This window comes from Mustela nivalis, assembly GCF_964662115.1.
Source record: "Mustela nivalis genome assembly, chromosome: 1".
Lineage (NCBI taxonomy): Eukaryota > Metazoa > Chordata > Mammalia > Carnivora > Mustelidae > Mustela > Mustela nivalis.
The window spans coordinates 140,491,689-140,506,527 of record NC_139020.1 but is presented as its reverse complement, the minus strand read 5'-3'; the positions used below and the strand labels follow the sequence as shown (position 1 = coordinate 140,506,527).

At 41.2% G+C, this 14,839-nt stretch overlaps 1 pseudogene across 1 annotated transcript; it reads right to left on the bottom strand.

Annotated features, from left to right (window-relative positions):
- Positions 1-1,200: 1,200 nt before the first annotated feature.
- On the bottom strand, positions 1,201-2,306 carry LOC309864106 (heterogeneous nuclear ribonucleoprotein A1 pseudogene; annotated as a pseudogene). The gene has a single exon. The product of its transcript is annotated as a heterogeneous nuclear ribonucleoprotein A1 pseudogene (transcript).
- Between the last annotated feature and the right edge of the window lie 12,533 nt (positions 2,307-14,839).

Genomic DNA, 14,839 nt, shown 5'->3' with positions numbered 1-14,839 from the left:
CATTTTCTGGGGGAGCCCCCTTAAGACAGTGGGGTTAAGCTCAGGGAAGAAAGATCACTCGTGGTGCTTCTTGAGGGCTGACAGTCTCTCATTTGCTTCTGTTTTCCTAGCTCTGAGGAAAATGCGGGGCTCCTAGTAGTCAACCCGTATGGGCTTCATTAAGGGAATAAGAGACAGAAGTAACACCACAGTTTTGCTTCTTTGAGGAAGCAAAAGAGAAAACTATGTAATCATTATTTAAAGTATGACTAGCATTAATTTGTATAGCAATTCACCATTTAGAATTTTCGAAAGCAGTTTCATAGACTTCACTTGAAGGTATTTTACAGATGAGGAAACAGAGTCACAGAGCACATGGTCTCTTATTCCAGGCCATGCTGTGAGTGATGGTGCCGAAAGTCACAACAAGCTCCTTCACACGGTGTCAAGTTCCTGCTGTCACTGTGAGAGCCTCAGCTTGGCGGCAGTGTGGCGCTTCTGCCACCGTCGATGAGGAAGGCATGTTCCGCTGTTGTTTCCCCCAGAGACACCACAGTGAGCTTAATTCCAGTGCCTTCTTTTCTCTTCTATTGAATTCCTCCGATGGAGGGGTTCTTAACCTGGGTCCACGCCTGGGCCTGGAGGACTTAGTATTTGCGTTCACATGTGCTTTTCCAGAAGGGGATCCCAGCTTCCATCTTCCTCTCAAAAAGGTCCGTGACCCCAATAAAAAGCCATTGTCCCAGGTGCTGCTGCTAATAGTGCCTTGCTCTTTAGTTAAAATTCGGATGACAAAGTACTTTCACTGTTTCTCTTCCCCTCCCTGCAACAGCCTAAGATTTCTTAATGAATTCAACCCTTAGCAGCAGGATTCTTTTTTTCTATAGAAAAAGAGTTGGGACAAACCCCTCCATCCCCTGAATATGCATATTAATACTCTTTTTCTGTATGTTAGGATGTCACTGGAGCTTCCTTTTTTTTTTTTTTTTCATGATCAGACTATTACATTTAGCAATCAACAGCATGGGTGCAAAAAAAAAAAAAATCTACATTAAAACCCTTTGTTGGAATGCTTTACACTTTCCACAGAACAGAAACTAAAATAACCTGTTATACAATTAGTCACAAATACAGTCCTCGAGTTTTTTTGCCCATACACATGAGAATTGTCTAAAACATGTCTTCTTTGTAGCAGCTAGGCCCTGCCACTACTGTGCTTGGCTGAGTTCACAAATCTGTTGTAACCTGTAGCTTCCCTGTCACTTCTCTGGCTCTCCTCTCCTGCTAAGCTTTGTTTCCTGGCAGGAATTAAAACCTTCTGCCACTGCCATAGCTGCTGCTGCTGCTGGAACCACCATAGCCACCTTGGTTTCGTGGTTTGGCGAAGTATTGGCCTCCACCACCATAAGGGCCAGAGCTTCTGCCTCCAAAATTGCCTCCTTTCATGGGTCCAAAATTTGAGGATTGATTGTTGTAATTGCCAAAATCATTATAGCTTCCGCCACCTCCAAAGTTGCTTCCATCATTACCAAATCCGTTATAGCCATCCCCACTGCCACCATATCCACCACCACCTCGACTGCCACCAAAGCCACCTCGACCACTGAAGTTTCCTCCGTGACCAAAGTTGTCATTCCCACCAAAACCAACTCCACGACCACCACCAAAGTTTCCAGAACCACTGCGACCTCTTTGGCTGGATGAAGCACTAGCCATCTCTTGCTTAGAGAGCGCTTTCCTTACTTCACAGTTGTGGCCATTCACAGTATGGTATTTTTGAATGACAATCTTGTCTACAGAATCATGGTCATCAAATGTTACAAAAGCAAAACCCCTCTTTTTGCCACTGCCTCGGTCAGTCATGATCTCAATCACTTCGATTTTCCCATACTGTTCGAAATAATCTCTTAGATGATGTTCTTCAGTGTCTTCTTTAATGCCACCAACAAAAATCTTTTTCAAAGTTAAGTGGGCACCAGGTCTTTGAGAATCTTCTCTTGAGACAGCCCTCTTTGGTTCCACAACTCTTCCATCCACCTTGTGTGGCCTTGCATTCATGGCTGCATCCACCTCCTCCACAGTGGCATAGGTGACAAACCCAAAGCCTCTGGAGCGCTTGGTGTTCGGATCTCTCATTACCACACAGTCCGTAAGTGTTCCCCATTGCTCAAAATGGCTCCTCAGACTCTCATCGGTTGTTTCAAAGCTCAGACCTCCGATGAAGAGCTTCCGCAACTGTTCAGGCTCTTTGGGAGACTCTGACTTAGACATGACGGCGGTGGGAGGGGAGACTTAACGATGCTTACTCGGCGGCGTCCACAGGCAGAAAGGAGTAACCTAACGAACGTATCTCTGGAGCTTCCTTTTTAATTCAAGACTCTGCAATATAGGGCAGCCACTAACTTTCCTATTTCATCCTCCTTTGGTTGTCTCCATCTTCCCAACTATAGGGTGAGAACAGAATGACCAGCTGGTCTCATTTCCTGAGCCTTCCTTTCCTTTGCTCTAGCCTTTCACACAGCATAAATCCCGTTTGAAATGCTGTCCCTCAGATATCTTGCCCATGGAAATCCTACCAGTGTCTCGAAGCATAACTCAGATGCCCTTTTGTCAGCCAAGCCTTTCCATCCTAATATTGAATGATATTTATAGTGATAGCTAACATTTATTGAGGGCTTGCTATGTACCAGGCGTGATGTTAATAAGTTTTTGGTAAATATTAAAACCAAAACCTTTTAAGGTTTAGAAAGATTAAAGAGTGTTAGCTTCTGTAACAAATACAACAAAACAAACAAAAAATAATCTCTGTAGCTTAACAGAGTCGAAGCTTATTTCTTAGGAAGGTAAGTTCTAAAGCGTTTCTGTTGAGCAGGAAGGCAGGATTGAGGGTCTTGGCTCTCTTCATCTTGTGGCTTTAGTATCTTTAACAAGTAGCTTCCAGGCTTGCTGGCTTGGGGATAAAGGATAAATGGGCACATGTGGGAAGCTTTTATGGGCCAATCCTAGAAAATGGCATGTATCACTTTTCACGTATGTCCTATTGCCAAAAAAGGAGTCATATGGCCAGGAGATTTGCACTAGCTTATGTCGAGAAGGAAGAGGAAATAAATTTGGTGAGAATTTAGAATTGTTTGCCACAAGGCATTCAGATGGGAATTAGAGGGTCATGGCAATGTTGAATTTTACCTGAGCTTTCTATTCCTGGAAAACAGTAGCCACTCAGTAGTCCCTCCACTCTATCGTATTCTGGGAAATGGCTTACTGCAAAAAGACACTTTTCCTCATATGACTTAGGCAAGACTGACAGATGCTCCTTTGTTTACCTGTGAGGAGGCCTGACACAGACTCTCTAAATTTCCATTCTACAGACTCTCTAAATTTCCACTCTCTGCTTCACAGATGATTCGCTGAATGGTTTGCCCATTTAATTAATCAGAACAAAATGCTGTGAACTGTACACTTCGGCAAACTTTCTCTTCCTCCCCAAGGTTCCCGACTCACCCTCCCCCTGAGCCAGCCAGCAACACCTTCTTACCTGCCCCTCCCAAGAATAGGCTGATTTCAGGGTAAAGCGTTGTCTGATCTACTGTCAGGTCACTGCCATGCCCATTTGTTCACCCCATCCCCCTCCCTTCCCATAACAGCTTCTTTCATGCCACAGTACTTCCCCTTAAAGAAAAGCCTCTTTCTGCGTAACTCAGACACTGGCAGATCCCATGGTTGGGGTATTCTGCCTATGGTTATTGTCCCTTACTTCCTCTTGCCATAATCTTTTAGAATAATGTCTCACCTTACGTAAATTTGGCTCTGGGTTTTTTGTTTGTTTGTTTGTTTGTTTTTGTTTTTGTTTTGTTTTTTGAGAACAGAGATTTGAGCCCAGGGCTTCTGACTTGAATGGACCCTCAGATTGCCTCCTGGGCCAAGATGGCTCCTGCTTACTATGTACTCCTTGGCCCCCTACCTTTTCCACCCTGCAGAGTCATCACACACTCAGGCACTAGAGTTTCCAGCCCTCTGCTTTTAGAATTGGAAGCGTGTGACTCATTTGAGTCAATGAAATCCAAGTGGACGTGATGCGTCCTCTCAGGCAAAGCCGGCCTCCTGTGGCTCCCCCTCATTCTTGAACACCCCTCAGGAGAAGTTAGAAAATGTCAGCGTCAGAAATGCAGAAAACTTGAGGCCTCAGTCATTGCATAGGGGAGAGACCTCCCCCAAAAGCTACCAACCAGAATGTGCACATCAGGCATTTGAGGTTTGGGGACATATAACAGACTCTTCTGACTAATATACTTGACAATAGTAACAACACATTGGGTACAACAAAATATCCCATGACAGGGGACTAGAAATCCCTCATTCTTCATACAAATGCCTCTGTATTTAGTAGCTCCCTTCAGTCATTACCACAATGTATTTTGCACTGGGATTGGGTCTATTTTCTCTCCTTACGCATCACTGAGGTCTTCAAGACAAACATGGGCATAGTCATAGTCACCCACAGGATTTAGCAGTTTCTTGCATATAACAGGGACTGAGTGTTGGAAGAGTGAATAAATGAACCATCTGATTCTGTTTTCAAAATGACCTTTTCTAATCAGCAAGACAGATATTTATTTTCCTTATAGAAATAATGCAACGCAAAACGTTTGGAAAAAGTTTGTTTAAAAATCAGTTTTAATCCTATCGCTTTTGTCTGTTATCATCTTTGCATATTTTCTTTTTTTTAATTTTTTAAAGTTTTTATTTATTCATTTGACAGGCAGAGATCACAGGCAGGCAGAGAGGCAGGCAGAGAGAGAGAGGGTGAAGCAGGCTCCCTGCCGAGCAGAGAGCCGGACTCGGGGCTGGATCCCAGGACACTGGGACCATGACCCGAGCCGAAGGCAGAGGCTTAACCCACTGAGCCACCCAGCTGTCCCTGTATATTTTCTTTTTTCATATACTTTTTTCCATATTTGCGACCACAGGACACATGCTTTTCTCAGTGTAATTTTATAGCATGGTTATTTGTACATGCTGCTACTTTGCCCTCCCAGCCATTGTTCTTATTTCCTGTTTATACAAATTTATGTAATTTATTTATCTGCTCTCATATGCACTATGCAAATGTAGCCTCAAAAAATCCTTATGCATAGAGATTTTCTATGTACTTATTTCATTTCTTTGGAATGAATTTTCAAATGTAAGATGACTATGTCAAAGGGTGTGAGCATTTTATTATTGTTGATACATATTACCAAGTTGGTTTCTAGAAGATTTGTACCTGTTTGCAGAGAATTACTGTACTCTTGCCTGCATAATTAAGAATGAAAGATTTATTTGGAATTAGATATGAAATATCTCATTATTTTAAACCACATTTTTTCAATTACTTGAAAGAGAGAATACTTTTGAATTCTTTTCTAGTTGTGTTTTTTTTTTTTGAATTGTCTTTTCTTATCCATTTAAACCATTTTTTTAATTTAAAAAAAAATGTATTTGTGCCATGCAATGTTCTGTGTGGTGCAGTGGAAAACAAGAAGTCTTTGTCTTTAACAAATGTTTATCTCAATGGGAAGAGATGGGAAGTCAACAAGTAAACAAGTAAGGGTGATCACCAGTACCAGAAAGGTTTATGGAGGAAATGTGCAAGATTGGTGAGAACTTTTCTTAAGGGAGCTGAAGAGTACCCTTCAGGGGATGATTTCTCTGGGAAATGGGGAAAAGTAGGTTATATAAAGAAGTTACATTCAGTTATCTGGAAGGTGAGAATTGCAAGCAAAGAGATGAGTAACTATGCACCATTAGGGTGTAAGCAGTCTTGGCATGGCCTTGGCAGAAAGATGAGACTCTCTGGAACATAGTGAGCATGGGGTATGAGATAAGGTTGGGGGTTTGGGTTAGGACTAGAACATCAAAGTTTTCACTGGCCATCACAGGGAATTTGGGTTCTGTTCTAGATGAAACAGGAAACACTTTCAGGGTTTTAAATATGGCAGTGATATGATATAACTTAAAAAAAAACAACAACATTTTGACTGCTGTGTGAATAAATTTGATATAGAAGAGGCATATCCACATTTGCGACAAAGTGGCCGGAACTAGAAGGTATTATGCTGAGTGAAATAAGTCAACCAGAGAAAGACAATTATCATATGATCTCCCTGATATGAGGAAGTTGAGAGGAAACATGGAGGGTTTGGGAGGTAGGAAAAGAATAAATGAAATATGATGGGATTGGGAGGGAGACAAACCATAAAAGACTCTTAATATCACAAAACAAACTGAGGGTTGCTGGGGGGGAGGGGTGTAGAGAGAGGGTGGTGGGGTTATGGAAATTGGGGAAGGTATGGGCTATGAAATGTGTAAACCTGGCAATTCACAGACCTGTACCCCTGAGGCTAATAATACATTACATGTTAATTTAAAAATAAAAAATTAAAAAAAAAAAGAAGGGGCATATCCATTAAGAGGTTATTATAGTGTTCCAAGCAAGAGATAATGGGACATGGACTAGAGTGGTGGCAAGGGGGAGCTAGAGATTAAAGAGACCTAAGCTTCTTTGGGATTATTCCCAAAGCAGAGACTCAGACCAAGATTCAGGAACAGATAGTTTATTTGGGAGGTAACCTCAGGAAGTGGAGTGGGAGAGCCAGGAGAATAAGACAAGAAAGTTGGAAACATTCCATTAAGGCTGCATCAAGGTCATTGCTCCAGGCAGTGTGGCCTTGGAGAATATGATGCTTCCCAGAATAGTCCATCCATCAACTGGACATTGAGGCATTTACCCACTGATTCCAATATTCTGTTACCATTATGGATGACAGTGATTCTCATGTAGTTCTGGGCTCTAGTCACACCTAGTAGAAAGACTCTCCCAGTTTTGGAGAAGGACTTGGAGTGAGAGAGAGAAAAGATATAGTCGGGTGCTTGAAGTGAGATGCTGTCAGGGAGCATGGAACAGGCAGCCACAATGGCAACAGAAATCAAAGGTGGCAGTGAGAGATGAACCATGAGAGACTATGGACTCTGAAAAACAATCTGAAGGTTTGAAGGGGCGGGGGGTGGGGTGGGAGGTTGGGGGAGCCAGGTGGTGGGTATTAAGGAGGGCATGTATTGCATGGTGCACTGGGTGTGGTGCATAAACAATGAATTCTGTTACGCTGAAAAGAAATTTTGAAAAAAAAAGTACCTAAAAATGTAAAATAAAATAAAATGATTAAAAAATATAAAATGCCCACAAGAAAAAAACAAAAAACAAAAAACAAACAAAGGTGGCCTGAGAACCTGTGATATAGGGTATCAAACGGATCTGCTACACACACAGATGAATGAAGAGCCACCTTTCAGTGTAAAAATTCTCTTTTTTCGGTAGGATTGGAAACTCACCAGAAAGTGTCAGAAGCTTCTTTAGGTATTTGATTACCCACTCAAATTAAAATGTAGATCCTTTGCTAAAAATAGCAGGAAACAAATTGTTTGCACTGATCCTTGATCAGGAGCTGAGGCTGATGTTTGCCTGTATTCCCCTTCCTAGAGTTAGATTTTCTTCTACAAAATAAGAGAAAGGAGGCCTTGGATTCAATATCTGCACTTAAACTCTCCAGATTGTCCAACTTCATAATTAGATCATTACATGCATTATTTCCTTTGACAAGTTGTTCTTTTAGATGATTTCACCGTTGGCTTTGCTTCTTGTTATTTCCTGGAGAGTAAAAAAGATACGTCCTGAGAAATCACTTCAAGACCCGGAGTGACCTCCAGGAACTCAACCAGGGAGTGATGCCTTCCCCAGAAACCCCCTGAATATTGAAATTTCGGTCTTTCTCTTCACACATGTGGTCCAGAGACTTTAGAAATGACTTTGTAATTCCAAAATGAACCCCAAATTTGCTTGAATAAAAAAGAATTAAGACAGAATTGTCTAGCATTTCCCAGTTTTCAAATTTTAGGTTTTTTTTTCTTTTGACCAAAATTGTTTTAATAGGCACTATAACATAATGACGATATTACAACTACTAATATGATATAGTACAACATAGTAGAATGATAATATCCATGATGTTTGAGGGCCACAATGTGCCCAATCTTTTGCTAGGTACTTGTTAATTTACCTCAAATTCCCACGGCATTAAGAAACAGACATTGTTATTCCTATTTTATGGATATATAACCAGGTTCCAAAAGGTTACATGAAATATGAAAATCAGACATCTCTAATGTAAAATCCAGGATTTTCCAACTCCAAATCTCCTACTGTTCAAGTGCGTTTTGCTGCATTCTCAAACTGTGTGCTCATCTACATATGAATTAACAAATGCATTGAATAAGGACACATGGGGTATAATCTAGAGAGCAGCTTTTCAATTTTAGTGAAAACACATTTCTCCTCCTGATCCCCCTTCACCCCCTTCCCAGAAAAACCCCTCTAGATAGGCTTAGTTTCTTTCTTTCTTTCTTTCTTTTTTTTTTTTTTTTTTTTTGGTTAGTATTAGGTAATAATTAGACCTTTGAGTTAGTGTGGTTTTGCATTTTGTTTAAGTAACAAACCTAATCTTTATTCATGGAGAGTTTCAGTCAAAGATGTCCCAGGTAACATCTGATCAACAAATAACCACAGGCAATGTTGGCAACACCACGGAGAAAAGACGAGCCAGATAAGCAAGCCAGATCCAAACTGGTAATTGATCAGTAGGATCTCATTCTACCAAGTCTTACATATGGTAATTTCCAAAACTAAATCCAAATCCGTGATGAATAATATTAGAATAGTCATTGCTTCTTGGAGTGAGTGTGTGCAGGGAAGGAGAAAGGGAACTCTGTGGGGGTGAAAACAACATTGTGTATTTTGATAGGGATTTAAGTTGCACAGGCATATGTGTATTTCAAAATTTATGGATTGGTACATTTAAGATTTGTATATATTTAAGATTTCTATGTAAATCTTCTCTTAAAAAAAGCTAACATTGACCTCTACTGAATGACATGTATACTGAATTATTTAGGGGTCAGGAATACTCATGTCTAAAATTGGCTTTGACATGCATACAGAATTGGATCAATGGACTGAGCAATGGACAGACGGATAGCTACACGCTAACGTGATTGCAGCAAAATGTTAATAGAATCTACATATTTAGTATATAGGTGTTAAGTGTACAATTCTTTCAGCTTTTCTATATGCTTGAATTTTCATTGAGAAATCATGCTGGAGAAAATAGTCAAACCCTCGGGGCTCTGCAGTTCCACAGAGGAAACCCCATAGGAGAAAACTTGGTGTGTAGTCTTTCTGTCTTTCTTCTTGTTTTTGAGTTTTTCCTTATATAAAGGAAATAAATAAATTCAACTTCATGAAGGCATTTGAAAAAGTGCCTTTTACTGGACTTTTACTGGATCACAGTGATAGGCAGAATTCATAATCCCACACACATTCTGGAATTTGTGAATATGTTATCTTAATATGGCAAAAGGGACTCTACAGATGTGACTGGATTAAGGATTCTGAGATGAAGAGATTCTTTGGATTCTCTGAATGGGCTCGAGGAACCACAAGGTCCTTGAATGTGAAAAAGAAAGGCACAAGAGAGTCAGAGATGTAACCATGGAGGCAGAGTTTAGAGTGATGTAATTGTTGGCTTTGAATGTGGAAGAAGGTGGCCAAGAGCAAAAGAATGTGGGGAGCCTGGGGCAACTGGGCAACTGTAGCAACTGGGGCAGAAAAATTAGTGGGGTTTTCCACTAGAGTCTCTGGAAAAAATGCAACCTCACCAACACCTTGAGATTAGCCTAGTGAGAACTCTGTCAGATTTCTGACCCATTGATTCTTAAGATAACAAACTTAAATCATTTTAGGCCATTGGGTTTGTGGTAATTTATTCCTTCAATTACAGAAGGAAAGTTGTGTATGTCAACATATTCTTCCAAAGCATTATGGAGGAAAAACGAGGCTGCTAGGTAAACCATTTCACAATTTCACAGTGTTGTTTATTTTTAGGTAGATTCTATGGGTTGAAGGAACAGGCTAACTCACCGTCTGTGTTTTCGGAATTTATTTTAAGCACATACATAGAGAATTAGAAAAATAAGTCTCAGCCAAGACACTTGGGAAGCTACAAAAAGCCCAACATCCCAGCCTCATGGGAATTATCAGAGTCACAGGTGATTGAGGCCTCAGGGATTGTCAACAGGAAGGTCATTCAGCACCCAGGACAGATCTAGAGACCCCACCAACAAGAGTTTCTATGCTGTGAATGGGACTTGAATTTTTCTAGATCTTTGATTCATCCGGTATCAGTCTGCATTTCTTTCTCAGTGCTCATGGCTGGGACCATTGTACACACCTTCCTCTGGTGGGCATACCCATGCCAGAGTGGGCACAGCCTAGAAGGAAAAACGTACCCTGGATTTTGGTTTTGACCCCCCTTCCCCTCAGCCAGGTGCGATGTGCAAACTGCTCAACCGTCTGAAGGCTCCAGCCCTCTGCTTCCTCATGTTTCTGTATCTTTCCATCCCTAGAGCTTCTTGCTGCCTAGAACCCTTGCTTACTTATATCCTCAGCTCTTGCGTTGCTCTCTAAGACCCCTCCTTGTTTGTCGGTGAGAACCCCTCAGTACAGCTTTCACAACCAACTACTTGATGCTCCTCATTGATCTCAAATTTAATTCCTGGAAATGAAATTCTGATTGGCTCAATCTGACCTTTATTTGGCATGAGCTTTTCACTTCAAGTGATCTTATAAGCCTGGAGGTTCAACGGCTTTGGGATCAGGATCTCATCTCTCATCTTGTAAAAATAATAATAATGATGATAATTTAAAAATTAAAAAAAAAAATTTAGAATAGTGTTCAATCCAAGGACCCTGGGATCATGACCTGAGCTGAAGGCAGACACTTAATCGACTTAATGGAACCCAAGGGGGTTAGACCTGCTATTTTTTAAGGAGCTTTGGGAAGATAGGACCATAACTGACATGAACAGGTCAAGTTTTAACTATCGTAGATGTTATTTCAATTTATGCTTTGTTCCTAGCCCTGTTTTAGCTTTGGGAAAGCTAAAAGAAAAACACAGACAACACACTTAATAATGTAATCAGGAAGAAACTGTAAGGAAAGAAAAAAAAAAACTTGGGAAACTAGTTAGAGAAGAACACGAATATTTTTACCAATGGGGCTAATAATATGGTTGCTTGATTATGCTTCAGATTCATTTCTGAGCTTCCCCATATCCAAGGAAGAGAGGGGGAGTAGGGTGATTTGTATAGTTCTTAATTATTTTTAAAGATATTATTCATTCTGTCAAATACATTAAAAAATCTTAAAAAAACGATTTTATTTATTTATTTGAGAGAGAGCACACAAGCAGGGGCTATAGCAGGCAGAGGGAGAAGAAAGCTCCCCACTGATCAGGGAGTCTGATTAGGGGTTCAATCCAAGGACCCTGGGATCATGACCTGAGCTGAAGGCAGACACTTAATCGACTGAGCCACCCAGGCATCCTGTATAGTTCTTATTATGGAAAGGAAATGATTGCATTTCTTACTTTATTGGTGGCAGAGGCCTTATGCTCCTTTAACACGAATCCCCTCTAACAACAGATAAGGCTTTGAGAAAGAACTCTGTTGAGAGATCTGGAGGGAACAGAAATCTAAATGCATATGAACCATTTGTCTTTATTTATAAGTGATTCTTACTTGAGCAGACTACGTTTCCAGCAAGCTTGTCATTTGCTTCATTCTCTCATAACTCAGAACAGAGTCCTCAGGTAAGTGAATCCTCCTGGGTAATGAGTATTTCCCCTTGTTTCCCTAAATGTCTGGCTCCGAAGCATGTCTTACCAAGTCAAGTACCATTACATGGAGTCACAGGGAAAAATTGAATGTGTCCCTCCACTGAGAGCTTTGTTTCAAAGCCTTAAGCATTTTCAGCTTATCTCAACCTCCATGAACACCCGTTTCTCTGAAAGGAGAGTTCAAGAACAATTTGTTTTAGCTAATACCCTACATGTCAAGGCTATGGTTATGGAAAGAGAATGGACCTGAATACCAGGAAGGTTGGGTTTGAGTTTAGGTCCTATCACCAGTTCATCTTGTGTGGTCTCAGTTTCTCTCCTTATGACTTTGAAAGGATGGGCGGCAACCTGAGTATTTCTCACGACTGGGCCCAGAGTCTTTACTGGGGGCGATTCCTTAAGAAAACGCAGTTTCTAAGACCCTACTTCAGATGCATTAAATCGGAATCACCGGGGACGAGACCTGATGCTCTGCATTTTAACTCTTCTCCAGGTGCTTCAGATGCACATCCGACTTTGAGAATTACTCTATTTGGTCATCTTCCAGATCTTTCCAGGTCAGTATTTATTTGATACCACATTCCTCAGGAAGTAATCATATTCTTGCTCCTGGTGGAGTTGTTCAGCCATCCGGGACTAGGGATGGATTAAAAAAACAGATGAAAGGCAAAGCTGGGCTTTTTTTCCTTATTTAGATACACAGTAGACCACTTCTTAACAGAATTATTCCCTTAAAACCTTCAGGTGATTTATTCATTGTTCTGTTTAATAGCTAGCATAAGTAGTTCCTCTGAAATATGGACCCCAGGAGTTGCTGGAGGCTGCAAAATGATAAAATAGAAGATTCTGCCAAAAAACATATTCAAGGCAAAATTTAAAAATGGACTTCAAATATCTTTCTGAAGGTCTGGGAGAGTCATTCTGATTATTCGCAGATAGTTAATTTCCATGCCTCTTGAACTCCTGAGGCAGTTCTCCCTCCCGCTAGCTGGGCTCAGTTTCTAGATTCCCGCCAGTTAAGACTGCATACTATATAAAACTGGTTAGGAATGGCCTGTTGTTTTGCCTTCTAGGGCATCACATGCTAACCCACAGCTTACCTCTCTCTGGTTTAGGCTATAGCTTTGTGCCCTCATGGTTTCCTTATACCTCGTGTACTTGTTGTGTGCAGGGCCTCGCTCAACAATATTAGCTCATTTAATCCTCAGAGCAGCTATCTGAATCCATTGAACAGATAGGGAAATCCGGTCCCCACCAATCTTACATAAAGGGCTAGTAAGTAGCGGCGCCAGAATGGAAGAATGGTGTGACTGATTTGCCCCGAGAGAGCCGTCATTAGATGAAAGCTGCCACATGAAGTGCTTCGAAGATCAAGGAATTAAATTGCCATTTTACTAAGTGATCACGTCTCTACTATGAATGGTGGCTTGGGATGACTCAATGTGGTCCTTACCACAAAGACCTCCTCTCAAAGACCTGAGATCTGTATGAAGACTTTACCCTCTCTGTCATTCCTTTCCTTACCTGTGAGAATAAAACTTCTGCGGTGTGCCTAAAACTTGATGATTAATGCACAAGTCTAAGTGGTAATATTTATGAGTGTCAGTTGCTGTTATGACGTGAGCACTGGTCGTGGGAAGTACTCTGACACGGGGGTCGAAAGGAGTGAGGCTTCCAGTTCCAAGCTGGGTTTGCCCTGTGTCCTTGGGAAAAAACAGGAAGTCTCTCTGGTTCCTTGATCCCATCATTTCTAAAATAAGGGACTGAGTCCATTTTTTTTTAAAAAGACTTTATTTATTTATTTGACAGACAGAGATCACAAGTAGGCAGAGAGGCAGGCAGAGAAAGAGGAGGAAGCAGGCTCCCTGCCAAGCAGAGAACCCGATGCAGGGCTCAATCCCAGGACTCTGGGACCATGACCTGAGACGAAGGCAGAGGCTTTAACCCACTGAGCCACGCAGGCACCCCTGAGTCAATGTTTTTTTGCAAAGTATTGTGCTCTTTATTTTTTTTTTTTAAAGATTTTATTTATTTATTTGACAGACAGAGATCACAAGCAGGTAGAGAGGCAGGCAGAGAGAGAGAGAGGAGGAAGCAGGCTCCCTGCTGAGCAGAGAGCCCGATGCGGGACTCGATCCCAGGACCCTGAGATCATGACCTGAGCCGAAGGCAGAGGCTTAACCCTCTGAGCCACCCAGGCGCCCGTATTGTGCTCTTTAAAGGAAACATAGGGGCACCTGGGTGGCACATTCGGTTAAGCGTCTGACTCTTGGTTTCAGCTCAGGTCATGATCTCAGGGTTGTGAGATGGAGCCCCGAGGTGGGCTCCTCACTGCTCGTGGAGTCTGCTTGGGGTTTTCTCTCTCCCTCTCTCTCTGCCCCTCCCCCTGCCTCTCCATCCTCTCTCTCTCTAAAATAAATAAATAAATCTTTAAAACGTATAAGAAAGCTGTATGTGGTCAAATAAAATTGAGAGAAAACATGATTTGTGTTTCTTTAAGCAATTTGCTGGGCACATTAACGTATTAAATGCTTTGCAAAGCCCTGCCAGAAATGACATGTTTATTTTTATTTAATTAGGAGTTCTAAATTTATTTGCATGCATACTTTTCCACCCTTTTCCCATCACCTTCAGACCAATAAACATCTTATGGAAAGCACTTTGGGGAATGTTAGATTACACAATTTTTATGCTTTCAAACATGAAATTCTATAATTTTTTCCCACCACTTACTGTTGGTTTGTTGATCTTTAGGGTGAAAGGCATAAATAGAAAACACTAGCCCTGACATATTGAAACCACTGTGTATAAGAAATCAAAATAAAGAAGGAACAAAGTGGGGGGGGGTGGGTCTCATTTATACGCTGAGAAGTTTTGAGTTGAAATCGGTTCTGTTGAACTGAATGCTGATGGAGAATTTTTTCTCATCTGAATACCTACTTAATTGCCAGAAGAGAATTAATATCTCCAGTTCAATTTTGGAAAAGAGATAGAACTCATCAGACAACAGCAATTAGTTGACCTCTGAGTACAGGCTGAACCTCTTAAGAATGCTGTTGTAATCACTAGTCCAGACAATCAGGACCTGAATCCT